A 16,161-nucleotide genomic window follows, 5' to 3' on the forward strand; every position below is an offset into this window, starting at 1 on the left:
TGGAAATAGTAATTCCCCTTCTCCCTTGTACAATTCTAGGGCTAAGGTCAGAATACAAAAACGTTCTTGATCTTTCTATCTGAGGTATTCCTCCCCCAAGGAGATGTTTTATTCAGGCAGTGCTCAAATCCAGTGATATAAGCATTATCTTATTTCTTAATTCAGTGTTATTCTTTGTACATTTCTTGGATCATTTGGGTTTTCTCAAACCATTACCACTCAGTCCCCATTGGAAAGTCAGTTCAGTATCACCCGGTTTAAATATGATAGTCCGTTCCTCAAGTTTCTTCACAAGTCCTTTGATTCTGCTGGCATGAATTCACTCTCTTTCCGTGATTTTGATTGTTGCTTCAGTAGTACCTGGAAAGGACTTCTTAATAGCATAGATAATAAAAGAAAGATAGTACTGCATTAACTTTTACGTTTCACTTTCCTTCTAAACTTTCTGGGTTTAGCTAAAAGCTTTCTCTACAGCAGCCTCTTCTTCAGGAAAAAAGCCTTCTCGTTAACGGCAAACAAAACACACAAAAGAAAAAAAAAATCCAAAAAACTTCTTACTTAAGAAAAACAAACCGCTTTGTGAGGTTTGGAGAGTCAGCAATCTCTGCTTTGATTTTATCTTTTAGTGCTAGTCCCCCCTGCCCCTCTTTTCACAGCCCTGCTGACAATGCTGTTCTTGGCCCTTCCCCCGGTGCGGCCCCTTGGCCGCAGGGCCGGGGCAGGGGAGAGCAGCCCCGGGCATGGGGACCCTGGGGGCTGCCCTGGGTCTCTTTTGCCCTCTCCCTCTCCCTCTCTCTCTCTCTCTCCCCTTCTCTCTCTCGGCCTACTTCCAGGCTGACGCTGCCATCCTGGGCTCGGCACCCCGACAGTCTGGGAGCCCCCCGGCAGCTCTGCCCCGGAGCCAGCCCGCTCCTGGCTGCAAACCTGTGTCCTCTGCTGCCAGCCCCGCCCGGGGCACCTCCATGGATCGGTCCGTGCCGCAGCCCCCGAGACCCCGCCGATCGCAGGCAGCGCTCAGACACCTCCCAGCCTTGACAACCCCAAACCTGGCGTGCCCAGGTGCTCCTGACATTCTTTCTCTTTCTCTCGTCAACTTATCCTCTTTTCTCTTCAAGGAGGGCCCGTTCTGCTAAGGCTTTTCCGGACCCCAGTGTGGCATTGAATAACCTCTTAGCAACCGTGTGTTAAGATACTTCTCTGCCTTTCATGCAAAAAACTTGCATTCACACTTCTGCTCTCTTCTAGCACCAAGATGTCATCACTTCACATTCTAACATCTCAGAGTTTCCTAACTACTTCTCTACTTCAACTTCTCTCTTTCTCCTCTCTCAGTTGTAACCCTTATGGGGTCGATATTTATTCTTCCCCTATTTCTTTCTCCAGCCCAAACTTCTTTGTTGATTTTTTTTTCTTCATCCTCTTGGCTTAATTTCAAAACTCTAGCTGTCATTTTCTTATTTTCTGATATAACTCTTACTCTTAATTGCACTTGTAAGACTCTTCCCAATAAATTGCTACCTGCCCCTGGGACCAATAACACATCTCCCATCTAAATTTTAGTTTGTTCCCTCAATTACCACATCTTTAATGACCAGAAATGTAAAACTTCCTCTTTTTGCCCCTGTTACTTTCACTATATGTTTGCTCACACTATAACCTTTTGGAACGTTTAACAGGCAGGTTTTCTCTGCCCCTGTGTCTATAACAAATTCCAATTCTTCTTCTTGGGGACCTACTTTTAAAGTTATCACAGGCTCCTGATGGTATTTGTTCCCCCCCAAAAAATTAAAGCCTATGAGTTTTTTTTTTTTTTTTTAATGGGCCCATTTCTTTAAAGATTTTCAGATCTTCTGCTTACTTAGGACCATTTTCCTTTTTCTCTAAAGTTTGTTTATCTATTTATTTGGAGTTTTTTCTTTCCCCTCTAAAAGCTGTCTCTCAAAAATCTTTTGTTTTCACATTTCGCCTTTGATATGCTGTCTCATTTATTCTCTTGGTTATGTAATTACAATAACTGTTCATGTGTTTACTCCCCTCCTCATTATTTTAACCCCATTCAGGAGGTACAGTTGGCATTTTGTCTTCTCTGGGGGTCCCTGCAGATTATCTTTTTCTTAAGCTTTTATTTCAGTTGCTCTGATTAATTGCTTTTCTTCCTGAGAAAAATATTATTTTCATTACCAACCACATCTGTTCTCAAGTATACATGTTTGGACCTAAAAGTTGGTCTAATTGTTCAGCTATGCCTATGGGATTCTCCAAATATCTCTTTTATTTATTTCTTAAAATTTCAGACCACAGACAAAGTCAAAGAAGCATTTACAAACTCTGATCCATCACCCCCCTTTGAGAACCTCTCTTAATGGAAATAGACCAATCTCTTTATCCCATTCTTTTTGGATTTTTATCTTCTACAGCCTTTCTCACGTATTTTTAGGAAGAATCAGGAGAGGGCTTTCTTCTAACTGATTTTTTAGTGTTTCAATAAAGTGATTCCTTTAGAGAGTTTCCTTAAGCAGCCGGAGCTGTGGTTACCAAGGGAATGGAGCTCAGGGCAGGACGGGGAGGCTCGGCACAGCTCAGGGTCTGGGGGCTCCAGAGGCGGGGTCTGCAGCCGGGATTCCCCGAGGGGATCGGCACAGCTCAGGGTCTGGGGGCTCCAAAGTCGGGGTCTGCAGCCGGGATGGCCCGAGGGGATCGGCACAGCTCAGGGTCTGGGGGCTCCAGAGGCGGGGTCTTCAGCCGGGATTGCCCGAGGGGATCGGCACAGCTCAGGGTCTGGGGGCTCCAGAGGCGGGGTCTGTGGCTGGGATGGCCCGAGGGGCTCGGCACAGCTCAGGGTCTGGGGGCTCCAGAGGCGGGGTCTGTGGCTGGGATGGCCCGAGGGGCTCGGCACAGCTCAGGGTCTGGGGGCTCCAGAGGCGGGGTCTGTGGTTGGGATCGCCCGAGGGGATCGGCACAGCTCAGGGTCTGGGGGCTCCAGAGGCGGGGTCTGCAGCCGGGATGGCCCGAGGGGATCGGCACAGCTCAGGGTCTGGGGGCTCCAGAGGCGGGGTCTGCAGCCGGGATGGCCCGAGGGGATCGGCACAGCTCAGGGTCTGGGGGCTCCAGAGGCGGGGTCTGTGGCTGGGATCGCCCGAGGGGCTCGGCACAGCTCAGGGTCTGGGGGCTCCAAAGGCGGGGTCTGCAGCCGGGATGGCCCGAGGGGATCGGCACAGCTCAGGGTCTGGGGGCTCCAGAGGCGGGGTCTGCAGCCGGGATGGCCCGAGGGGATCGGCACAGCTCAGGGTCTAGGGGCTCCAGAGGCGGGGTCTGTGGCTGGGATGGCCCGAGGGGATCGGCACAGCTCAGGGTCTGGGGGCTCCAGAGGCGGGGTCTGTGGTTGGGATGGCCCGAGGGGATCGGCACAGCTCAGGGTCTGGGGGCTCCAAAGGCGGGGTCTGTGGCTGGGATCGCCCGAGGGGCTGTTCCTGTGCAGACCGAGCTGGAGCGGGGATCGCCCTCACTCGGCTCATGGTGGCTGATCCGGCAGAGACAAAGCCGGGACTGACCCCGGCTGCAGCGGCGGGAGCCGACAGAGTCAGGGCAGCCGGGGATGGGACAGACGGGACCCCCTCGGTGCGATCAGCGCGGTAACCACGGTGCACACGGCAGGACAGACCCCCACCCCCGGCAAGAACGCGGGCCAGGCGGCCGGACCGGGACAGACGGACCGGGACAGACGGACCGGGACAGACGGACTGTGCCGGAGCCGGCACAGGGGCTGGGAGGGCTGGTGCGAACGAGTGGGGGAACGAACGGGAATGGATGAGGTAATTTGTTCTCAGCTCTATACTTTCCCCGTTTTGCTTTTTGGATGCTTTGAAATGGTCGACGAGCTAACTGACGACCTTCTCATATTGTTTTTCTCATCACCCTTTTATTTATCTTTTGGCAAATTATACATGTTTCAGGTACTTGTTTTTTTACTCTAAAAGTCTCAATGCACCCATAGTTCTTTTAAAAAAATGATCACACCTAGCCTGTGTATCCCACCGGGCTTTTTGATACACGTCCTCTGCTATTCCCTCGTAAGCGTTTTATTATCTAATTGTCTTCCATATCAAGATGTTTCTATTTCCCCGATTTATCTTGTTCGCCACAATCTTGTTTTAATTCCCCCCCCCTTTTTTTTTCTTCATTTGGAGTTAATATTAACTCTTTCAGCTCTATTTTCTGCTGCATCTTTAGCTTCTTGATCTGCCAGTTATTTATTTTATTTCTTCTTATTTCTAGGTCTTTACCTTTTGGTGTCCTTTAATATGTACTATTGCTATCTCTCTTAGGTAATTGTAATGCCTCTAAAACCTCGAAAATAAGTTTCTCATGTACTAATCTTTTTCTTCTTTAATTAAGCAATCTCCCTTTTAAAATTTTTCTTAAGGTATGTGCTACTCTAAAGGCATACCTTGAATCAATATATAACTCTTTTGTGTTAAATTTTCTAATGCTGTTTTTAAGTATATAATTCACAAGTTTGCATGTTTTTTCTCATCAACTTCTGCATACCCTGTATTTTGCAAGGAGTTCTATTTCTGTTTGTTAACATAACTCCCAAAGTGCTGTCTTGGGGTATTTCTGTTGGTATTTTTTTTCTGCTTTTCTTTTCCTGTATCCACCTTACTGAATTTCTGTCTCATTTTTCAGTTTTCTATCTATTCGTCCCCTGCTTCTGTTTTTCACTTTTTACTAACAACTTAAATACCACTTTTCTTTCAACTACTTACACCCAAAAAAAACCCTTTTTCTCACACTGCTTTTCAATACAATCCAACTCCCTCCAAGGAGATATGGTAAGGCTTAAAATGCACAATCGACATTACCTATACTTTCATTCGTCTACATTCACTCACTTTTATTTCTCATTCACTTTCACACATTCCTTCACACTCTCAAGACACAAAGGGGATCCTTATTGCTAGAAAATCACAGGTCCTTGTGGCCCCCTCTTTCGCTTTGGGGTTTACCTCCAGGTCTCAGTGTCACCAGGCCCCCTAGAAGGGCCCTGACTCTGGCTGCCTCTGGTGCCTGTTCCCCTGTGAGGCTGTCTGCGTGTCTTTCACACTCCTCAGCTACGGCCCCTCACACGCCCAGGGAACGCTAGCTTGGTTCGCAGGTCACTCGCTCCTCTTGGGCCCAGAAGCCCCCACCCAGCCGGGAGCTGCAGCCTGGTGTGCAGGTCACTCGCTCTTTCCACACCTCCCCCTTCCCACCTGCCCAGGAAGTTGAGGCTGGCTCTGTGTGTGTGTCACTCTCACACACCACAAAACAACAATAAGGTACCTTTTACTTTCACATCGCCTATTACAAGTTTAGGTGTTACTGGCCAGTCCCGGTGCTATTGGATATCCCTCAACCCAGCTGTGTTATCCAACCCCAAATGCTCTTGGGCAATTTCTCCCTCAATCCTGTCGTGTTGTCCAACCCCAGATGCTCTCGGGTAATTTTCCTTCAATCCAGCTGTGTTGTTCAACCTCAGATGCTCTTGGGCATTTTCTGTCCCTCAACCCAGCGGTGTGGTACAACTACAGATGCTCTTTGGCATTTCATTTGTTCTGCTGTGTTGTCCAACCCTGGATGTTCTTGGGCATTTTTTTATCCCCCAATCTAGCTGTGTTGTCCCACCCTGAGTGTTCTCGGGCATATCCTCACTCGGACAGAATTCTGCTCAACCCTGCTCTTGGATGCTCTTGGAATATAAATCCCTCAACCCAGCAGGTTTTAGGAGCCCCTCCTGTCCTGTTTCCTAGTGGATTGGGCTAGGAAACCTTGCTCCCCACCACCGAGGGGTCCAACCCCTCCCTGAGACCCAGTCCCAGTCACCCCCGGGGATTCTTTCACTCTCTTATGAGTCGCTTTGTCTCTTTACTGGCCGCTTTTCCAGCGAAAAGTCGAAAACGCAGCGTGGGAGACTCCGCACTCACTTGGCAGGTCTGGGACAACCAGCCCGCCTCTCATTCACACACATTCATCCCCCCGTACCTGCCCCCCGAGAAATACTTACCAATCCTTTTTCCTTCCCGGGTTCTTCGTGCGCACTACTACTCTTAGGGGGCAAATTACAGCAGTTGTAGGGACCCTTTTCCCGTTCTCTTTGTTTTGTTGTCTCCTTTTGTCCACAGATCGTAACCTGCGTCTGTCGGTCACTTCAGGGGAAGCAGAGCGAGGCTGCCAAAGAGGGCAGGGTGCGCCTTCCCCACTCTGACTCTCCCAAAGCACCGGCAGCGAGGAGTTAGTAACCATCCTCTGCTACCAAATTGTGAAAAACGCCAATCACTTGTTTTTAAAATTTTTACAGTTTAATAGTAATAAGATGGTTATATAGTAACACAATTAGAGTAATAACAATTTGGACAAATTGAATTAAGACAATATGAGACAATAAAAACAAAGAGTTATGGACGTCCAGGTACCTTTTTCTGGGCATCACGGCCCAAAAAAGGACCCCTGGTAACAAAGGATTAACCCTTAAAAACAACAGCCCGTTGCATATTCATACACTTCATACATGATGCATAAATTCCATTCAAACACAGGATTCTGTCTGACCAGTGTCAACTTCTTCCCTCTAATCCTAATAGCACCTCCAAGGTGGGAAGAAGTTTGTTTCTTCTGATAAGAAGGCCATAAATTCTTTTTCTCTGAAAGATCTAGGTGTCCTGTGGCTGCAAGTTATCTCGCTGCAAGTCCTTTCTTTTAAACAAAGCATCTTACATAGCATAGTTCTATTTTAACAATTTTTATAACCTAAAACTATATTTAACACAGTACTTAAGAAAATTAATACAGCATTGCTTTCTAATACAACACATATAATATTCATTTTAATATTTGTGAAAAGCCAATCATAAAATACATGCATTTTTCACACCCCATTCCTGGACATCAGGGCTCTCTGCTCCCCTTTTCCCGGCCATCCCATGGCTCCCAGCCTCCAGACTGGCCATTGGCTTGACCCTGGGATGCCCTGGAATGCCTTGGTCCCCCATTCCTGCCTTTCCCAGTCCCCAGCCCCAGCTGTGTGCAAAACCAGAGACCCCCTGAACTCCTCGTTCTCGAACATCCCTGCTGTCCCCACTCTTGTCCCCCCTTTTTGGGAAACCCTGGACTCCCCTTTCCTGGGCTCAAGGACCCCCTGGAACTCCCTTCTACCTCTCCACGTCCCTGCCCCTGTCTCCTGTCCCTCAGCTGTCCCCTGTCCCTCGGCTCTGTGGGGCCCAGGGTGGCAGCAGGAGCCAGGGCAGCCCTGGGGGAGAACAACCCTGAGCCCCAGCCGGGCCAGTTCCCCCAGTTCCCCCCAGGTCACTCCCAGCATGGGCCCTGTGGCTCCCAGTCACCCCCAGGATGGTCCCAGTCACTTCCAGTTACACTCAGTGTGATCCCAGTATCATCCCAGTCACTCCCAGTATGATCCCAGGTGTTCCCATTCAGCCCTACTACAGTTCCAGACACTCCCAGTATGGTTCCAGTCCTTCCCAGTATGATTCCAGGATGAACCCAGTCACTCTCAGTACAGTGCCATTTGCCCCCAGTATGGTCCCAGTCACTCCAAGTCACCCAGTAGGATTCCAGTCACGCCCAGTAGGATTCCAGTCAATCCCAGATACTCCCAGTATTATTCCAGTGACTTTCTTTATGGTTCTTTTGTGATTCCAGTCACTCCTGGTCTCTCCCAGTACATCCCAGTTGTCCCTAATGTGTTTCCACTCACTCCCAGTTGCTCCCAGTAGCTTCCGGTATGATTCCATTTGCTCACAGCCACTCCCAGTCACCTCCAGCATGATTCCTGTCATTTCCTGTATATCCCAGTTGCCCCAACATGGTCCCAATTGCCCTCAGCCTGCCCCTAGTCACTTCCAGTATGATTCCAGAAGGATCCCAGTCACCCTCAGTGTGGTGCCAGTTGCTCCCAGTATGATCCCATTGGTCCCCAGCATGTCCCCATTTCCTCCCAGTGTGATCCCAGTTGCCTCTAGCACAGACCCAGTCCCTCCCAGTATGATCCTACTCTGATGCCATGATGATCCCAGTTGCTCCCAGCTTGGTCCTAGCTGCTCCCAGTTGCTCCCAGTCTGATCCCAGTTGTTCCCAGTGGCCCCTGTGTTACGTTTGGGAATGGGAGGAAATGTAGGGAAGTGATGCAAAGTTTTTTGTGTATCTGACAGTCTGTTGAGCTGCTGAAAAGCTAGACACGCTTTTGTGAAACACACATGGTAAAGACCAAAAAATTCAGAAACTTTTCTTTTCTTTGTTGGTCGGCAGGGAGGTGCTGGGTTTCGGTTTGGGCTTCAGCTCTGTGTCTGGGCTGGGCTGGCAGTCTTGCTGCAGGCTGGGCTTCTTCTCTATTTCCTGGGCTGCTTGCTGGCTTCTCTCTCCATGGGCTCTGGTTTGGCCGGGCTGGGCTTCAGCAGCTGCCGGGCAAGGAGACAGGGGAGGCTGCGGAGCTTTAGCCAGAGCAGGGCTGGCTGTGGCTGCGAAGATCTCGCTGTCAGGCTGCTGCTTCTTCTTCTTCTTAGCGTGGCTGAGACCAGAGACTTCTGTGGCTGGTGTAGAAAACTAAACACTAACTACAAAGCTGATCTGAACACAACTGAGCCACAGCTTTCTGTTAGTAGTTATTGGTGGGTTAGGTAGGCTTCAGGCGTGATGTTAACTTTTTCAGTGCTTCAGTCTTCTTCTGAGTGAGAGAAAAGAACAACATGCACGTATATTAAAAACAAGATGAAGATATTAAATGTAATAAAGAAGAAGGTAAGTAAGTCCCAGATGGGAGGGGGAGAAGATGCTTTGTTTTTAGAGCTGAAATCCTCTTGTAAGCTATAAAGAAAAGACTCTTTTCCCTTATAACACATAAAACTATAAGGAAATGAAAGTGTTTGAATTGATATTAGGTAAAGGCTTCTATGTTAAAGTAAGCAGATGTTGAAATAGCTGTAATCTCATGAGCAGTTTGCACAAAGAAAGAGCACAGTCTTGTGCTTCTAAAAATGAAGATCTGTGCTCCCAGAGATGAAGATGATTTTAGAGATAGATAATGAGAACTTTTGCCTTTGAACAGTTCATCTTTAAAACAATACCCCATCAATCAACATAGCCCGTCTCCAAGCTGTGGGAAGGTTTGTAGAAATAAGAAAGATTTTACGATAGCAAGGTTCCCCTGGCAGTTGTTATTCATGACAAAATTGAGAACCACGAGAAAACTGTTTTTTTCCTTTTGTAGAAAAGTCTCCATAACTTTATCAAGAGGGACTTCTCTCCCTAAGTGAATTAAAAAAAGACTCTTTGAGAGGTAGTAAACTGACTAGAAATCTTAAGTTTAGTTTCTTTACATTGTCAGTGAGAAAGAAAAAGTTGTGGGGAGAAGTATTCTAAAAAGTTTGCTTTGATTCTTACTACCTTTTTTTTTTCTTTTTACTTACTATTATTAAAATTTTTCTTTCTACCCTTTTAAAGTTTTGAGCCTGCTTTACCTTTCTCCTAATCCTATCTCACAACCAAAAATAAGTGTATTAGTAATTAACCAACACCAAACCCACCACATTCTTTAGTGCATTAGCCAAAAAAAATCTCAAAATTAAAGAGATCTTATATTAGCAAACCAAAACCACGACACCCTAGCACAGACCCAGTCACTCCCAGTATGACCCCGGTAGGAATCCACTGTGATCCCAGTCTTCCCAGTTGCCCCCAATGTAGACTCAGTGACTCCAGTCACTCTCAGTGTGTTCCCAGTCATCCCCAGTATGGTTGCAGTCACTCCCAGTATATCCCAGTGGGTCCCACTGTGATCCCTTTTGCCCCAGTTCTGGCCCTGCTGAGTCCCAGTGTGCTCTGATCCTGCTCCCAGTGGGTCCCAGTGCTGGGCACGGTGAATCCCAGGGTGTCCTGGTGTATCCTGGAGTATCCTGGTGTGTCTTGGTATGTCCCGGTGTATCCCAGTATATCCCAGTGTGTCCCAGTGTATCCCAGTGTGTCCCAGTGTATCCTGCCTGGTGTATCCCGGTGTCCCAGTCCATCCCAGCCTGTCCCAGTCCATCCCGGTCCGTTCCCTTCACTGGGAGTGACTGGGATCATACTGGTGGAAAGTGGAATCTTACTGGGCCAAGTGGATGTGACTGGGAATGACTGTGAGTATGCTGAAGGCAACTGGGATATACTGGGAGTGTCTGTAACCATGCTGGGGGTGTCTGGGAACACACCGAGAGTCCCAGCAGGTCCAAGGACACCGTGGTGGCACTATGGAACCTCATGGAACCAAGGGGATCATTGTGGCACCCCTGGAGCCCATGGAACCAAGGGGCCTTGGTGACACAGCGGGGCTTCATGGACTCAGAGACCATTATGGTTCTGTGGGGCCTGATGGAACCATGGAGACCATTGGGACCCTTCAGGGCCTCGTGTCACCAAGGGGGCATTATGGCACCTCAGGGACACATGGAAGCAAGGGACCATTGGGTCTCATGGAACTGAGGGAACGTGGAACAGGCCTGGCTGGCTTGGCCTCCCAGGGGCCACCGGACAGCTCTGGCTGATGTTGGAATGTCAAAGGCTGCCTTTCATCAGCTCCTGGAGCACTGCGGCTCTGTGCTTTCCTTGCTAGGAAAGGAACTGTCAATCTCTTCTAATTACTCATGACCAGAACTGGGATTTCAACTCCAAATTTTTCCCATAGGAATATTGCCAGGACAAGTGTGGCAGGCAATGTTTTCAGGAGAGTCACCTCCCATCTGTCCCCAAAACACTGGGGAAGGCTCCGTGCTTTCCTCCCTATGAGAAAGAACTGTCCTACTTCTCCAGGCATGCATGGCTGAGATTGGTCTTCCACCTCCAGAATTCCCTAAATCCAAAGACTGCTCCCAGAAAAAATCTGCCATTCCTGACAAGTCTGGCTGGCCTTGGCCTAGTGAGACTCTCACCTGCCTTCCAAACACTGAGGCTCTGTGCTTTCCTTCCTATGGAACAAAACTGTCCTTCTCAGCCAGGTGCCCATGGCCACAACTGGGATTTCACTTCCAGCATTCCCTGTTGTGACAGACTGGAGGAGATTGTTGGCTCTAAACATTTAATGTGTGAGGGAGGAAGGGGCAGGTCCAGCCTTGCCCTGCCCTGGAGCCCCAATCCCCCCAGAGCCTCTATCCCAGCCCAGCAGTGGCTGCCAGTCCCTGGCACAGCACAGGCAATGCTCCACAGCCACCTCTGCAGCCCCCAGCCCAGCTCCTGAGGGACCAAATGAGCCCAAGCCCCACCTGGGGGAAGGGCCCAGAGAGACCAAGGGGTATTGAAGACTGACCACAAGGCAAGCAGACATCTTGACCCTGCCTCCTTTTGTAATTTCTATCTGAACACTGCTGGAATCCAGCAGTTGGTAACTCTGTGTGTGCTCCTCTGTATCTTTTCAGCCAACAAAGCCAAGGGAAGACACAGTTCCATCAAATGCAAAAGTCATTCCTCTGCTGGATATTAAATCCATTTTCCACAGCAGACAGCCTCAGAGAAATGGAAAGCACCTTCTGTGCCCAGCACAGATCCCAAGGTCCCCCCAAACCCTCCCTGCCCCAATTCTGCCCAGATTTGCTCTTTGCACACACGAGTCACACACTGAAGTCAGGAGCTCCCTCCATGCCCAGAGGGAGGAAAAGAGAGAAAGGGGATGAAGAGCTCTCCTGTGCAGAGCCAAGGTCCAAGTGCTCTGGGATGTCCCAGCAGCATCTGACATGTCCACCATCCCCCAGAGATTTCCGCACAGGAACAGTTTTAGACAAAGGCAAAAGAAAAGGCAATTCTGTGAGATATAAACACAATTAAGATGTTGACTAATATGATATTTATTTCAGCTTCAGAAAGATTGGGCAATTCCCTGAAGCTCAAAGCATGAAACCAGTCAGCTGAAGGGCACTTGAATGACCAGAAAGCACCGGGAGGATTGCTGAGGATTTTTTGGAGGACAATGGACATATGCAACATGTTCACAATCCAGCCTTCATAGAACCTGAGTGAGGTCACCATGCCCTTGAAGGACACAAAAGAGGGAGAACACGCTCAGCAGCAGACGGTTCAGGATGCAAAGGCAGACAAGAAAACCACAGCGAGATGCATGAAGAAGAAAGACTAACTAAAATTAACTGAAATATCAAAATGCGTGCGTAAAAAGGATTTAACCAATCATGTATCAGCTTGAGGGGTGAACAATAGAGAACAATATAAATATGGCTTGCTTTTTGTAATAAATTGGTTTCCCTTATCATATTAATCATGGTGTGATGTCCCATTAATGATCCTCTGCACCTAGGGACCAGAAATGCATGCAAGCCTCCACCCCAAGAGACATTATGAATTCAAAAAACATGGCCATTAACTGCTTTATACCAACACAGAGTAATGGCAACCAAAATGCAGTCAGAACAGGGTTTTTTCCACTCTCTCTCAAGCCCCACACGTTGGGCACCAAATTTTGTCCTGGTTTAGGGCAAATTTGGGAGAAAACCTCCAAAGGGGCTCCTCCAGAAAGCAAACGCACATTGCCCCTCCCCACAACTGGGTCAGGAAGGATTCCCTGGAGAGAAGTGGAAAGAACCTGTTTATTTAACAGGCAAAGCACCCCCAGCACACAAAATGAACAATACCAGGTGACAACACTCTTTCACCACTCTGAAAAAGATGACAAATTCAGAAAGTCTCTCTTGGGAGTGGTCGCTCTGTTATCAGTCCCTCCGGTGCTGGGGCAGCTGCTGCAGCCACAAGGTGCAAACTCTCAGTGTTTCCCAGGTCCCAGTCCGGAGCAGGTTTGAGTGGTTCCAAAAAAGAGAAAGGAAAAACAGTCCAGGGAAAAATTCGGAGTGCTTAGCCAAACTAAGTAATGAGCAGAAACAAAAGCAAGAGCAAAGCAAAAAGCCAAGCAAAAAGCAAAAGCAGCACCATGCACTGCCCTGTCTCTGTGTCCCACCAGCCGTGGGGGAGCGGCTGATAACAAAACCAAAACAAAACTTCGCTCTTCAGAGCCAGTCTTGAAGGCACAGAACATAATATCCAGCATAAACAGAACACATGGATGGGGATGCAGGCATCATAACGTCACCATAGGACAGTCCTGCACCCAAAATTCTGTCCTGCACCCACTGCTGCATCCTGAGTCCTGTCCTGCACCCCGAGCCCCGTCCTGTACCCAAATTCTGTACTGTCCCATACCCCAAACTGAAAGCTGCCCCCAAACCCCAACCCCACCCCTCATTTATCACCACATTCCTGTTCCACACCTTCTCTTCAACTCCTCCCCCTCTCCCACCCCTGTCCCACCCCCAAATTTATCCCATGTCCCTGATCCCCTCCCTGTTCCCTCCCCAACCCAGCCCTTCCCCGCAGGCCAAGTGGGCGGCAGCAGCAGTGGCAGCTGGTGGGGGCCGGTGGAGTTGGAGGAGCTGCAGCCCCTGAGCCTCCTCACCCTGGACACGCTCCAGAAGTGCATCTTCAGCTATGAGACCCACGGCCAGGAGTGATTGACACCTGTCCCCACTGATCATCTGTAAGAGACACTCTGAGGTTTCCCTCAGCTGCCTCACGACCGCTGTGACGGAGACTGAAGCCCCCTCCCAAGGGCTGAGACTGAGACCCCTATAACTCTAACACAGGGGGCTGGCCGAACTGAAGCCAGATGTTTGCCAAGTGTTGCCTGCAGGTGTGTTCCCTGGACCAAGAAAACAATTGGTCTCACTCACTGCTGAGAACATGGACTGTCTGTAAACTCACCTGTTCCCTCTCGGTGCTTTCAATAGACTTACCTGCTCCCCCCCTTGGTGGAGGACTATAACAGAACCAAGACTTTGAGATTCTCCCTGACGTGACAAGACGGATCTATTGGCTGGACCACAAGGGTTTCATCTCTCCACTGGCAGCTATTCCTCCCCTCTTTCTCTCTCTCTCTCTCTCTCTCCTTTATTCTCCTTTCTAATCCTTCCATCACATCTGCTGTGGGCACTCAACAAGAGGTGCATTTGTTTTGATTAATACCAAAATCCTCTTCCGTGTTGCTTTTGCACTCAGATCAGTTAACAAACCATCATGACCCTCGCTTGTACGAGCGGATCATGACACCATCCTGGTGGCCCTACCATTGTCCCTGCTGGCCATCCTGGTGGCTGTGCTGGCTCTGCCATGGTCCCCACTGGCCATCCTGTCCAATCACTGTCCCTGTTGGCCATTCTGGTGGCCCCAATGGTCCTGCTATCATCCATGCTGGTGGCCACAGTGTCCCCACATCGTCCCTGGTACAGGCAGCCCAGCGAGTACATCCTGCTGCTCACCAAGGTGGGGCTGGGGTGGTGGCCATGGGGCATGAAAGTGGTCAAGAGAGTGGTGGTGGCCATGGAAGGATTGACCATAGAGGCCAGTAGGATGCTGGTGGCCATGGGAGGCTTGGACATAGACTGGTGGCTACAGGGGAACAGTGGTGGCCATGGGCAGCATTGACCATAGAGCTGGTGGCCAGTGGGATGGTGGTGCCATAGGGTGGTGGCCATGGATGGGATTTGGCCCCAGGTGGCCCACAGACTGGTGGCCCCAGTGGCCCGTGGCTCATCTTGCCTCTGCAGGACGAGAATGGCCGCACCCCGTCGGACGAGGACATCGCGGCTGAGGCTGACACCTTCATGTTTGAGGGCGAGCACGAGCTCCCAGGTGCCACTGGGGAGGAGCCACTCCAGTGTCCCCTCACTCACCCAGTGTCCCCACAGGCCATGACACCACGGCCAGTGGCCAGTCATGGCTCTTCTACAACCTGGCCGGCCATCCTGAGCACCAGGAGCGATGCCGCCAGCAGGTACAGGAGCTCCTGGCTGGCCGGGACACTGCAGACATTGAATGGTGAGATGTCCCCAGGGCCACCCCGGTCATGTGGCTTGGGGACACGATGCCACCCCCGCTTGTCTCCAGGGACGACCTGTCCCAGCTGCCCTTCACCACCACGTGCATCAAGGAGAGCCTGCAGCTGCACCCTCCTGTCACTGCTGTGTCCTGGCGCTGCACCGAGGACATCCCCCTGCGCGATGGCCGTGTCATCCCCAAGGGTATGGCATGGCCAGGGTGTCCCCAGTGTCACCACCCATCCTCATCTGCTGTCCCTAAAGTGGCCATTCCCATCCCAGCAGGGGTCATCTGCCTGATGAGCATCTATGGGACCCACCACAACCCAGACCTCTGGCCCAAGCGTGAGGTAGGGCCACCCTATGAGGTGTCCCTGTCACCATGGTGGTGACAGCTGTGTCCCCTCGGTGCGACTGTGTTGGTGTCACCCCAGGTGTTCAGTCCTCTGAGGTTCAGTCTGGAAAACAGCAAGGAACGGTCCCCGTCGTCCTTCATCCCCTTCTCTGCTGGCCCCAGGTATGTGCTGGAGTGGGGACAGGAGTGTCCCCAAATGTCACCCCTGTCCCTGGCTGGGTTCACAGTGGGGTGACAATGGGGAGGAGCAGGGAATAAATGGCAGCATGAAAGGGACAGTATCATGGTGGTGGTGGGGATGTGTTGTCCTTGGCCATGGGACACCCCATGGCATGGACATGTCAACCCATGGACTTGTCTCTAGGCCACTTGTGTCACCATCCATGGCCATGTCCCCCATTTCCTCATCCATGGCCATAGAGCCCCATGTCACCATCTCTATCTGTGACACCCCCCATGCCCAATATCGCCATCCCCACCCAGGTCCTTGTCCCCATCCCCACCACATCCCCACCCAGGTCCTTGTCCACATCCCCACCACATCCCCACCCAGGTCCTTGTCCCCATCCCCAACATATCCCCACCCACGTCCTTGTCCCCATCCCTACCATGTCCCCACCCAAGTCCCACAATGTCACCATCCATGTCTTAGTTGAATGTCTTTATATTTACCCCAATGTTGGGTGAAGGATAATGAAAAATGAAAGAAAATAAAGGCCAAAATAAAAGCATTTATGTGTCCATGCTGGCTGAGTATCCGTGTGCCTGGGCGGGTAGAAAGGACCTTTTCTAGAAAGATTTCCACTCCATTGTCTCCAAAATCCTGGGTTTTGCCCCAGTCAATCACCATTTGGCTGTGGAAGATGCTGGTGGGCCAGAGAGAATTAGACTCATGGAATGATTCAGGTTGGA

The 16,161-nt window shown here is 50.1% G+C and overlaps 1 pseudogene; it reads right to left on the bottom strand.

Moving 5' to 3' along the window:
• Positions 1-16,161, bottom strand: part of LOC134432881 (zinc finger protein 208-like) — a 1,008,692-nt pseudogene that overhangs the window by 467,885 nt on the left and 524,646 nt on the right.

The sequence above is a fragment of the Melospiza melodia genome (genome assembly GCF_035770615.1).
Source record: "Melospiza melodia melodia isolate bMelMel2 chromosome 7 unlocalized genomic scaffold, bMelMel2.pri SUPER_7_unloc_1, whole genome shotgun sequence".
NCBI lineage: Eukaryota > Metazoa > Chordata > Aves > Passeriformes > Passerellidae > Melospiza > Melospiza melodia.